Consider the following 5,033-nt stretch of genomic DNA (forward strand, 5'->3'; position numbering starts at 1 on the left):
CTCAAACATGGAACTTTTATGATGTGAAAGGACAATGTCTATGTTCTCGTCATTCTTCAGAACAGATGAGAAAAAAGCTGTTGTACTATGTCACCAAAACCAAACAGAAAATACTGATGTCATTATTAATGAACTGTCATCAATTATAATAATTTTTGTAAGATTGAAAACATACAAGTTTAAATTTCAAGTGATAGCTACAAATCAGGAAAAAATTCTCTAGGCAATATTTCTGACAAAAAAATGTAATTTTTAACACAAATCTTCACTGCATTGCTACACATTTAATTCAGCAACTTCTCAGCTTCTGTTGTTGTTTTAAATGCCCACTGTGAATGAATTTGGTTATTAAGCTGCAACAATGCAACCAGACACCACACAGGAAAAATGGCATGACCGAAAACAACTTATGTCTTGGCTCCCGATCATCTTCTATTATGTTCCAGTTCCCCACATAATGCACCATTGTCCCCATCTTCTTCACAGCCACGGCCTGAGATTGAGGTCTCTGTCTCCCCTAGTCCTGCAGCAGCATTTCTCTGTATATGACTTCTAAAGCAGGATATTCAGAAGCCTTCCCAACAAGCATCTCTCATTTTTATGATAATCACACAGTGTATGTATGGATATTCATAGAGATATCTCATTCTAAAGGCATAGCATGTTTTCTGAGAGGTGGTCGATTTTTAAAGTCTGTGTGTGTGTGTGTGTGTGTGTGTGTGTGTGTGTGTGTGTGTGTTCATGCAGATGCTATGGCCCAAATGTGGTGGTCACAGGGAAACCCTGGGTTCTATCCTTACCTTCTACCTTGTTTTAGACAGGGTCTCTTATTGTTTATTGATGTATATACCAGGCTAGCTAAGCCATGACTTTCTGTATATAACCTACACACATACACCTACATACTTTAAATCATCTCTAGGTTACAATAATACCTAATACAATATAAATGCTATGTAAGTCACTGTGTTGCCTAGGAAACAATGACAGAATAAAGCCTATTCATGTTTAGTGTAGATATGACTGTCTTGGTCCTAGCACACCAAGTGAGAGTAGTTTAATCTGTGGGTGAGGAACCATAGATAAGAAGTCTGTATACTGTAGATGGAAAGGGGGGAGTGATGGTCAGAAATAGCTTGGCTATCTACTGGTCATCGATCATCTCATTTGGGCAGGATGTGATAAGACATTTGCCTTATATGGACATATTCCCATCAACAGGCAGCCTGTGATTGGTGGAAACTCAACTGCTGTGATTGACTGAAACTTGGTTATTTGTTACAAAAGTATTTTCAAATGTTAAGGAGCAATTTGTGTACATACTAAGTCATGCTGTAGTTGACCATAAAGTGATCCTAGGTATGGTCATAGTTTTCAGCCAAACTTAGTGTAATTTACCAGGGATAGCATTAGTGGTGAACACAGAAATGGAATACCTAAGTCTATGGCCACATCTCCCCAAACACACCTTCCCTTGCCTGATCTGAAGCTAAGCTGTTTTGAGTATGGCTAGTGCTTGGACAGGAGAAAGAACACTCATGGACCTGGCTAAGAAGATCTCCAGGCTGGTGACAGAACACTGGGAGGCCGAGATCAACTGAGCGAGGAGCTGCTCCATTCTCAGGTAGAATTTAGAGGTGATAGTTTCAACATGAGACTGTTTGATGAGAGATTTTCAAGTGATTTCATATCGGCTGATCCTCCAGGTAACAAAATATTCTCAAAGTAAGAAAAATGACAATCCATTACAAAAGCTACCAAGAAAACGCAGCCTCCAGGTGAAGAACAGATCCAACGTGTGGTTGTCAGACTGTTGAAATCAAGTGGTACCCATTGATCTCCCCGTTAGAAAAAAAAATGCAAGTCTGGGGAACTTTCCAGACTTTGAGGTATATAGTAGTAGCACTCTGGAACATTTTTAAAGATTTATTTGTTTTGTATTTTTTTCTTTAAAAAAAGTTTCATTTTGTTCATTTTCTTTCAGTTTCCATGTTGACAATTTAAAACAAAAAATTATAAAAGTCTCCAGTCTAATCACATTTCTAGAAACAAAACATTTGGATGTTAGTGGTAAATCTTACACATTAGAAATTCTAAACCATGAACTTACCCCACATGAACAAACTGAACTCTATACCTTACTTCCGTTTAGGGTGTACACGTAACGCCCCCCCCCCCCCCACTTTAGCATATACCCAACACACAATGCCTTAAAAATAATTCACAGATACAAGGGGGAATTTTGTGCTTTTTTCTCAAAAACATACTTCATATTTCTCTTTTATTATATAAATATCAGTTTAACCTTTTACTGTAAGAATATAAACGTTTTAAGAGGATCTTTGTTATCATTTATACAAATTCACAAACAGTACAATTAATTGATAAAGGTCTCTGGGTTTCTCCATGGTCTCTCATGTTGCTGTAGAGGACTCTGTATTTTTGTGAGTTTATGTCAGAGTGTACAGGTGCCCATAGTGGCCAGAAGAGAGTTTTAGGTCCCCTGGAATTGGAACTACAGACAGCTGTGAGTCACTTGATATGGGTGCTGGGAACTGAACCCAGGTCCTCTGCAAGATCAGCCAGTTCTTGTGCTCTTAACTGGTGAGCCATGGCTCAGTCCCCACCCCACCCGAGTTGTTTTTAAAGACAGGATTATGTAGCTTAGACTGTCTGTCTCAAAAGGGCTTAGTGTCACACGAAGTTCAGGGTGAATATGAGCAAATGTCTATTCTTCTCAGGTAAGACATCAGTGACAGACTAAAGAAATGATTGCACTTGACTCCAGTTTGGCAGACCAATGAGTTTATTATTATTCTTGCAGGAATGGGAATGAGTTGTTTCTTACGGGGTGAACTTCTGATTCCCTTGCCTCCAAGTCCAGAGCAACAGGTGTGTATCATCACATCCAGTTTTATGCAATGTTGGGGATCAAGCCCAGGGCTTTCTGCATGCTAGTTAAGTACTCTACCTACCCCAGTACAAACAGGCATGGAATTACAGTGGGTTGGCTGTGGTTAATCACAGCTGTTCTGATAAAGTTGGTGATGGCTTCAGGGCATGACGCTGGTTTAGAACACAGAGGCCTCACAATGTTTTTAGAAAAGACTTGTATCAGCTTAAACTTGAAGGGACAGATAATGGAAAATGGAAAGAGATGCCAAGACCTCAAACTCCCTCCAAGCAGGGAACAGGCTGAGAGAGCTTCTCAACTAAACACACGGGACATTTGGTTTGGTCTGCTTGGTTTGGTTTGGGGCTTTGGTTTTGAGACAGGGTCTTACCGGGTAGCTCTGGCTGACACTCACATGCAGACCAGGCGGGCTTCTGCATTGCAGTGATCCTCCTGTCTCTGCCTTCCGAGTTCTGAGATGACAGGCTGCACTGCCACATGGTATTTCTTACAGGAAAGGAAGGGCGACTCAGAAGGGAAAGCCAGGAATCCAAGGGGAAGAGCCAAGAGCCATGGAAAACTACCCACATGGAGCAGAAACCCATAGCCAATCCAGGGACATTCTCTGGCCCAGGAGTCAAAACAAACGGTAACATGTGCCCAGTCGAGTTTCGGAATTGCGAAGAACAGTGGTGCTTACCCGCCCTGTGTAGTCCAGACTTTATTACTTTATTCTGTATCCTTTCCCACAACTGTTTCTTAGTTTGTAATACAACTTGCTGCTTTCTATCCAGAGAACTCAATGCCTCCTCCTGAAGCAACCGCTGAAAGGCAGTATCAAGGAGTAGAGCAGATACGATGATATAATGATGCTATCCTATGCTTGGCGCAGATTCCATCGTGGAATGAGAGTTTAGGCAGGCATGAGTTCGTTTTTTGCACATTGGAATTGCTAGCCATTGTCTCAGGCAGAAAGTTAACTGTGGCAGATTATCAAATATGTCTGCCATCCACAATTCCCTCTCTCTTGACCGATGGGAAGCAGGAGAGGGGGCATCCAGGAGTTTTGACTCTCTCTGTTTGATGAGGACTGGTAGCTTGACTTTCTCCTTTTGGAACACATCTTCAGGAAGCAGAATGAGGAAACTGCGTAAGAGCACTTTACTGAACAGGCCTTCAACTGTCAATTCTACTTGAGCTCCCAACCAGTGGCCAGAACAAATTTTCAGGGGCATGTAGTAAGGCTATTTCTGAACAGCCATTCCCTCAGCTCCCTAACCAATACCGCAGACAGAAGAGCACTCAGTTAAGCCGCAGGATCTCGGGGACAAGAATTTGTTGCAGTTTGAAACCACAAAGTTTTGGTTGGTTTGTTGTGGCAACAGGGGACTAAAACAGATAAAGATGAAAACACAGGAACAGGGGCAGAGGTCTCCAAGAAAGCATGTGAAATACTAAGATAAGAGAAACGTTGGGGAAACTGAGGATCTTCGGTAGCTATGGGGATAGCAGAAATGACAAAAAGAAAAAGAATGTTCAGAGAACTAGCAGTGGCAGGCAAGGAGAAGATTGCTTCAAAGCAAGGAGAGACTCACATCATCAGAAGCCCCTGGGAGCTCCAGAAAGATGGGGAAAGTCGTGGTAGTCAGCCCTCATCTTTGGTAAAGTGGCATCACTGATGATGATTGCCAAGCAGTGTCATCAAAACAATGGTGGCAGAAACCGATCACAGGGGCTAAAAAGCTTTCTAGCAGGAAAGTTGACTTGCTGCAAACAGGACGACGAGAGGAAACATTGGGTACAGACATCTTGTCACCAAGTATCTCTAAAGGAAATGAGAGTAATAAGACCTTTGATAAACGGGGTCATGGGGTCAAGGGGAGTTTCTTACTAGTGCTTTAATGCTTTCCACTCCACCTTTCGGTTTGGCTTTTGGTAAATGGCCACTGACGTGTGGCTGCAGCTGTGCTTGGTTCGTGAGGTTCTGGTGGGAGCTGGGGAATGTGGATGAGATGGTGGTGTTGTGTAGGGTGGGAAGCATGGTACTGGGCTCGGGTATGTCGTTTGTCTTGCTTCTCCTCCGTTCTGGATGGGACACCCTAGAAGACGTTGAAGAGCCCTCTAGCATAAATACTCAAGT

At 42.3% G+C, this 5,033-nt stretch overlaps 1 long non-coding RNA gene across 1 annotated transcript; it reads left to right on the forward strand.

Moving 5' to 3' along the window:
* Window positions 1-1,016: 1,016 nt before the first annotated feature.
* On the forward strand, window positions 1,017-4,529 carry LOC121140822. Its single transcript, XR_005877750.1, has 3 exons — window positions 1,017-1,624; window positions 2,825-2,892; window positions 3,408-4,529. It is a non-coding gene; the product is annotated as an uncharacterized LOC121140822 (long non-coding RNA).
* The last annotated feature ends 504 nt before the right edge of the window (window positions 4,530-5,033 follow it).

Source organism: Mesocricetus auratus, unplaced genomic scaffold, assembly GCF_017639785.1.
Source record: "Mesocricetus auratus isolate SY011 unplaced genomic scaffold, BCM_Maur_2.0 Super-Scaffold_100006, whole genome shotgun sequence".
In the NCBI taxonomy this organism is placed as follows: Eukaryota; Metazoa; Chordata; class Mammalia; order Rodentia; family Cricetidae; genus Mesocricetus; species Mesocricetus auratus.